This window comes from Caretta caretta, chromosome 13 (genome assembly GCF_965140235.1).
Source record: "Caretta caretta isolate rCarCar2 chromosome 13, rCarCar1.hap1, whole genome shotgun sequence".
NCBI lineage: Eukaryota > Metazoa > Chordata > Testudines > Cheloniidae > Caretta > Caretta caretta.
Window position 1 is genome coordinate 33479644 of NC_134218.1, and position 7958 is coordinate 33487601.

The following is a 7958-nucleotide window of genomic DNA, read 5'->3' on the forward strand; positions in this document are numbered from 1 at the left end:
TCTCAACAGATATGTGATTGAAAAGTTTTGGGTTTTTAATGTCTCACAAGAAATTAGAGATCAAAGAGAAAGCCAGTTTTATTTTGCTATTCTACTTACTCATTGAGGAATTGCATAATATATTCTGATTCAATGAGATTTCATGCAAAGTTATTTGCTAAACAGTGGGGCAGCTTTTTCCATATATTTGGGCACCTAATGTGATTTTCAAAAACATCTAGACACCTAACATCCATTGAAATCAATGAGTTTTAGGTGCATAGTTAATTTAAAAAAAATCCCACTAGGTACCTGAATACCTTGAAAATTTTGACCGAATGCACCTTAGTCCAGCTAGCATAACTCAAAATGTCACAGTTGCTGTCAGAGGGTCCAGATCTCCAGCTAGTGTAAATCAGCAGTGTCAGTGCGATGCATTCCTGCCACTGTAAAATGTTGTTGTTCCACTGAAGTAAATGTACTCTAATGTAAATCTATGTCTATTGAAGTCCACAGTTCTGCCTCAATTTACACCACCTGTGGACCTGGCTTAGAAGGAGCAAGGGAGGTAAGAATCAGGTGAACTCTGGGAATAATTATTGTTTTGTGGTGAAAGGAAAGATTTTCTTGAAGGCTATGTTGACCTCCTTATTGCACAGACTGTAGATGGGAGGGTTCAGGGTGTGAGTCACTAGTGCGTACATTACTGCTGCCATCCTGTTGTTGTTCAGAGAGTTATTGGAGGATGGCTGGATGTAGGCATCAATGATGGCGGAGTACTACAAGGTGACCACGAGCAGGTGGGAGGAGCAGGTGGAGAAGGCTTTCTGCTTCCCTTTGGAGCTCTGGATTTTCAGGATGGTGATGATGATGAAGCTATAGGACACGGTGATCAGCAGGAAGTTCATGATGACCAGGAAGATGTCTGCCATGTACATTGAGATAGGCTGAGCTGCAGGACACTGACAGCATTGTTGGGACCTCGCAGAAGAAATGCTGGATGAGGCTGGGTCTGCAAAAATCCAGGCACATCATGAGCAATACGTTCACCAATGTATCAAAGACAGTGACAGCCCAGACACCGGCTGCTAAACTGACGCAAACTCTCTTGCTCATCAGGTTGACATACCTCAAGGGGTGGCAGATGGCTAAATACTGGTCATTTGACATGATAGTGAGCAGCACAAGCTCCGTCGCTGCTGACAAAGTGAAGAAAAAGAGTTGGGCCATGCAGCCATCAAAGGAGATAGTTTTCTTCTTCTGTACCAGGGTTTCCAGCATTTTCGGCAGAACCGAGGAACTGCTAATAATGTCGAGGGTGTTCAAATTGATGATGAGGAAGTACATAGGGGTGTGGAGAGGCGGGTGGGTGACAATAGCCATAATGATCAGGTAATTGCCCATGATGACTACTATATAAATGCATGGAATAGTGCAAAAAACAAGCCCTGGTGGTGAGGATGGTCAAAGAGGCCCAGCGTGATGAATTCGGTTTCCCTGGTGTGGTTACTGGGTTCCATTACTTAAGTGTTCCTTCTGCAGGAACAAAGATTAAAGTTGCTGTCAGGTGTTGTATCAACAATTACGGCAATATGGTGACTGACGCATCTAGAATGACTGAGAGAGAGAGAGAGAGAGAGAGAGAGAAATCTTGTTTTACTCTAGACATTTCACACAACATGAACAAACTTAGCTATATTAAAATATATTAGCATAATAATCTGTCTCAGCTACTAAATCTACATTCTCCTGATACTTGATTGAAGGAGGGAAAAATAACACTCTTGATGTTCTCGAATAGAGGTGTGTGAAGTCATTGGGAATGTTTCCATCAATGGCATGAGTTAGGAGTTCACAACATAATCTTAAACATCATTCATACACCAGTATTCTTATTATTAACCAGGATTCTACTTTTTAAATGAATTTATCAAAATCGATCTGTTGCAATATAGGATGCTGTTAGTGTGTGTGACTTATACCATACATCTAATACAAAACATAATAATATGTTTATTTCTGTAGAATGAAGGTTCCCCAAAAAATGGACTGGAATCACCTTTAAGGGACCCTTGTGTAAATCAGAAAGAGCTCCATTGCAGTGAATGTGGATGATTCCCCACTCACTGGATTTCTTTGTTATACAACTAGTGTAAATGAGAGGGGAATCGTGCCTCCAAAATTTGATTTTTTATGATACGCCACATGGCAAGATGTTGCTTCATTATTAGGAGTATCATTCACATGATTTGACAAGTACTCTATATTGTATCACAATTATGTCTCCCTTTACTGTCTTCAGACTTCTCTAATCTTATTACTACTTTATGGCTTCTGCTGATTTTCCTCTTGCTCCTACTGTAGGAAATCAGGAGTATCTCCTTTGAAGTTAAGGGAATTATTGAATTGTAGAAATGATGAAAATGAGAAGACCATCAGGGTAACCAAATCAAACTTATCATGAGATCATATTAGACTAATTTATCTTATTTCATATTAGAATATTTTTTAAAGAAATTGTCACCCTTTGCATCACATTTCCAATGTGATTGCAAATTATTCAGTGCACAGACAATAGGTAGGGAATCTTCCACTGTTTCTATTAATGTTACAACATTATATCTCTATTGACTTTAGACTCAGCTACAATTACAGGAACTCCACTGATGTATGTGAATTTACATTAGATTTGTATTGGTCAAATTCAGATCAAAATATGAAAGAGTGGTGTAAATGAGTATAATAGAATATTTCAAAGAATATTTAGCAAAACTGAAAAAAATACAACAAACCACATGAATGAAATTCAGCTCAAATTTGAAAAGAGTATAAAGGAATTAATCACTCAATTCTCATCAGATTTCACTGGGTGTTGGTGCCTAATTGTCTTAGAAAAATTGAAATACCAGCCTAAAAAAGTTAGAAAATTCTATTTAGAAGCATGAATTTTGAGCAAGCAAGCAAGAGGAATATTCTTACCTCTCACTGGATCTTCCAATACAATGAACAAAGCTGGAGTTTCAATACAGACTCCAAATGAGTTATGACTTACTGAAGACAATTTTTCTTCATATATAGTAGCCTTCTGTAGGGAGATCTTCCATCCCCTGTGAATCTGGGCAAGAGTTCACTCTCAAACAAGGCCTCCAAGGAGAAGGAAAATGGCAATCATCTCAATCAACAGAAATAAAGTTTCCAGATTAAATTGACAAAATTCCTCTTGAGGTTAGGCCCTGAATTTTCCAGGAGAAAACATTGTTATCACCAAGGTATTTCTTTCTGAACAAAGTGCTACCAGTAGAGATAGATTCTGTATTCATCAGTCATGCTGAGTAGATAAATTCTCAGGGGAAAGTCTGGGTCCCATTCATGGGAGTCACCAGGAAGGTTGACCTTGGCTTCAATGGGGCCTGGATGTCACCCTTAGACTTCTTCTACTACCAATGATCCTTAGTCCACATAGAATGATCAGAGCTGATTCTCCATGGTAAAGGCCTCCAACATCTTCACTAATACACTGGATAGGCCAACTTCTGATAACACTGAGTATTGTCTTACTTCTCCGTTAGTCCTGTGAAGTCAATAGGACAGATGTTAAGCTGATGTCAATCTGCTTCATTTGCTCAAAGGCAACAGGCCAGATTGCCAACTGGTGTAAATCCACACAACACTTTCAAAATCAATGGAGTAACCCACCAAAGCTCCACTGATTTGGCTCTGTTGCATAACAGTTATGGATTCAATGGAGCTACACCGGTGTTACTGTATGCAAAGCCTGAAGATAGTGCAGCTGTTGAGATGTTCATGAGAGCCATATTTGGTTTACAGAATAATCCTAAGTAGGAAAGAAAACCCATACTGAGTTTCAGATCAGACAGAGTTTTTTCAGGGGTGGCAGTGACAAAGGGGAAAATCTTTTAACTTGTATAAACCCCATTACATCCAAGCACTTAAGGACATGCTTGACTCAATGTATAAGTCATCCCCTGGAGTTCCATGGACCACTCACGTGCTTAAAGTGAAGCAGATAAATCTTATATTAGGGCCATAAATGTCATCCATAGGTATAGTGTCATCATACTTATGGAAACCCATTGTGTCTGTAGTCAGTTGTTGGCTGTATGTACTGCACCATACAGCAGACTTCGATCGAACTGCCCAAAAGAACACAGACTCGGTTCCACAGGGAAGCACTAAGCCAGGTTTATTGTCAAGGAAGCACGGTAATAGAACCTGGCAGACGCTGCGGGGATACTAAGACATGCATGACCGTTAGAGTGGATTCAGCTCAGTGAATGGTGGGACCTTCCTTTCCCCCCTCAGCTGGACAGAGACATACTTCTGTGACCCTCCTTTTATACACTGATAGAAACAAGTTATGTATTGCCCCTCTGAGGTAGGTAGTTACCACCCTTTGCCTTTTACATGTTGGTTCAATCAAAACATCTCTCTCCATCATGTTGTCATCCTGACCTTATCTTTAGGAGGGGTCAGTGTGTCCCTGTTATCTTTGGGGAGTGTGCATACACCATCCTTGGTATGAGGAAGTTACTCACCTTGTGCAGTAACGATGGTTCTTCGAGATGTTTGTCCCTATGGGTGCTCCACTTTAGGTGTCTGTGTGCCCCTGCACCTCTAATTGGTGATTTTTGGTAGCAGCGTCCCGTTAAGCCCGTGCATGTGCTCTCCCTCCCTCGTGGTCTGCCTCAAGGCTATTTAGCACTGCACGGGTGAACCCCTCTCACTTTCTTCTCTACCACAGAGTCCTATAGAGAACTCTGACGTAGAGGGGAGGAGGGTGGGTTGTGGAGCACCCATAGGGACACACATCTCGAAGAACCATCGTTACTGCACAAGGTGAGTAACTTCTTCTTCTTCTTCGAGTAGTGTCCCTATGGGTGCTCCACTTTAGGTGACTCTGGAGCAGTACTCACCCCTGGAGGCTGGGACTTCAGAGCGGAGTCTTTTACTACAGAGAGTACTATGGAATCGAAGATGGTGTCAGCGGCCAAATCTTCAGTGATCGCATAATGTTCTGCGAAAGTATGGACAGAGGCCCCAATCATTGCTCTATAGATTGGAGATAGGGTATCCCTATGGAATGTGATTGAGGTAGGAATTGATCTCATGGAGTGTGTATGGACAGAAGCAAGTTGCGCCTTTGCTAAGTGATTAATGCAACTAGAGACCCATTTGGATAGTCTTTGAGGAGATATCACAGAGCTTTTGGATCTTTCTGTGGATGAAAGGAAGAGTTTAGGGGATTTCCTGAAGTCCTTAGTCCTGTACAAGTAGAATGCTAATGTCTTTCTAATATCTAGCATATGCACAATTGTCTCCCAGTTGTCACAATGTGGTTTTGGGAAAAAAGACAAAGGCTGTGAATGATGGGTGTGCCATCAGGGTCGCTATTTCTCCTATGTGCCTAGCTGAGGTGATGGCAATTAGAAATGCTTTCGTCATGGACAGGTGTAAGAGAGAACAAATTGCTCTGGACTCGGAGGGAGGTCTAGTCCAAGCCCTGAGAACTAGATTAAAGTCCCAGGCTGGAGCAGGTGGTGTCACATGGGGGAAGAGAGTCCCAGTGCCCTTAAAGAATCTATGCATTAGTGGTTGAGCAAACTCCAAATGGGAACTCCATTTTTGCCATGAGATGTACCTTAAGGGAGCTGAGTGAGAGTTTAAAATGTAGTGCAAAATCAGAGGGAGGAAAGATGAGGTTGGGTCTGTCCGTTTGGAATGGTACAAACTTGGAGTCGTTTCCATTTTGTAGATAGGTATGTGGCATGGTCAACTTGTGGTTGTGTTGCAACATGTGTTTCAGCTTGTCAGAGCATTCTGCTTCTAAGCCTTGGAACAAAGAAAGATCCAAGCCTGGAGGCGGAGGACCCATGGATTGGGGTGAAGGGTCAGCCCGTTGTTTTGAGAGAGCGGGTGAGGAATGGGCTGACATCAGAGGAACAGGAGAGCATATTGCCATCTGTGTCAGGTAAGGGAGCCAGACTTGTCATAGTCAAGAGGGGCAATCACAATAACTCTCGCTTTGTTTTGCTGAATTTTCAACAGAATCTTGGATAGAGTAGGAAACTGGGAAAAGACATACAAGTGGGCCCTGTCCGCTGAGAAGATGAGGGCAACTGCCAGTGAATGTTTCCCCAAGCCGGCCCTGGAGCAGTAACAAGGACCTTTCTTGTTCCGATAAGTAGCGAAGATATCCATAGGCCGGGTTCCCCAAAGGGTAGCTATATCTTGAAGCACCTCTGAATTCAGTATACACTCATTGTCATGAGAAAATTCCAGCTGAGACTGTTGGTTGTCCCGTTGTGTATCCCTTGTCGACAGACAGCTGAGATGAGCACATTGTGATGAGTGTATCAATTCTAAAGTTTGAATGCTGTCTTGCAGAGGGAGGAAGATCCGGCAGCTCTTTGGCAGTTTATACAAAACATACAGATCACATTAAGTCCATCATAACCTTTGTGTGTTGTTTTTGATGAAAGGCAAAGTTTGTGCACAGGCACTCCTGACAGCCCTTATTCCCAAAAGAGTGATATGGAAGGTCATTTCTGTGGAAGGCCATTTGTCCTGAACCTTGTTGTTGTGTAGGTGAGCTCCCCAGCATATTAGGGAGACGTGTCCCAGGGTGGTGAATGTGGGTAGTGAGAGGAACGCTCTCACTCATACTGCATCAGGTTGGTGCTGATAAAGTCCAGTCACTGTACCGGGGTTAGTATGCCACTACAATGAAGTGAACCTTGGAGAATACCCTGTGTGGAGCAGTCTGTATCTATAATAATCCTGCCCCAAAGGTAAGCAATAGGAAATCTCCTTTACAATGGTTGTATTGAGATATGGAAGTAGGCACCCTGTAGGTTCGGGGCTAGAAATCAATCTCTTTGCTTTAGAGCTGGTCCTAACTGCTGTGAAGTAAGGTAAGGTGACTTCTGAGTGGTGTGACAGGTGTATAGATGGCAGCTGATGCTGTAAGGTATCATTGTTCAAGCCCTCGACCAGCTCATCAAAGTGCTTATAAGAGGCAGTTTGAGAGGTGATGGACTGGGGTGCAGTCTGTTCTCACTTTTGAGCCCTGGGCCTCTTACACTGTGCTCATAACAGCACAGAGATGGTGAGTATTGAGAAGATTGTGATCTGTGGTGTAGTTGAGAGGTATATCTTCTCTTCTGTTCCACAGTGTAGATTCCTAAGGAGTGTAGTGTGGTCCGAGAATCCTTCAGGATGTGGAGAGAAAATCTGTCTTCTCCGCAAAGAGTTTGGCCCTTCAAATTGGAAGTCTGTAGCTCTTTGGGCAATCTAGAGAGGTGTAGCGAACACAACCACCCCCCCCAACCCACCTCAGTACCACTGTCATGGAGACTGGGCGGGCAGCTGTAACAGCTATATCCTGTGGTGTCTCTAGGATTGGTCTGGCTATTAACTGACCTTCTCTAAGAACGGTCTGAATCTGTTTTTTGTATGTTTCCAGTAATGTTTCAGAAACATCCTGGGGTTCCCAAGATTAACAAAATTATTTTGGCCATGACAGTTTGGTAATTTATGACTCTAAACAGTAATGTTGTCAATGAATATGCCATCTTGCGAAGCCTGATCATATGGAGTTGACTTGGCATTATGTCGCTTGCTTCATGCATTCACCGCATCCACTATGATGGAGTTGGGTTGCGGATGTTGAAAACAAAGTCTGCCACTTTCGGTAGAGATGTAGGGTTGTTTTTGTTTACACTGTGTTGCTGGTTGGTGTGACGGAGGCTGGTTCTGCCAGATGATTTTGGTAGGATCTAGAATCAGCTCATTAATTGGGAGGACAGTTCTAGATGAGAAGGTAGTGTGCAGAATTTCCACCAACTTGTGATGTGTATCTGCCACCTCCTGTATGGGAATTGGCAGCTCGTCTGCCATCTTCTTGGTAAGATCCAGAAAGTTCTTAAAACTTCACCTAGTGATGAGGGGTGGGCAGCACA

At 42.7% G+C, this 7958-nt stretch overlaps 1 pseudogene; it reads right to left on the reverse strand.

The window, feature by feature from the left end:
* Positions 1–575: 575 nt before the first annotated feature.
* On the reverse strand, positions 576–1499 carry LOC125622484 (olfactory receptor 13A1-like; annotated as a pseudogene).
* Positions 1500–7958: the final 6459 nt, after the last annotated feature.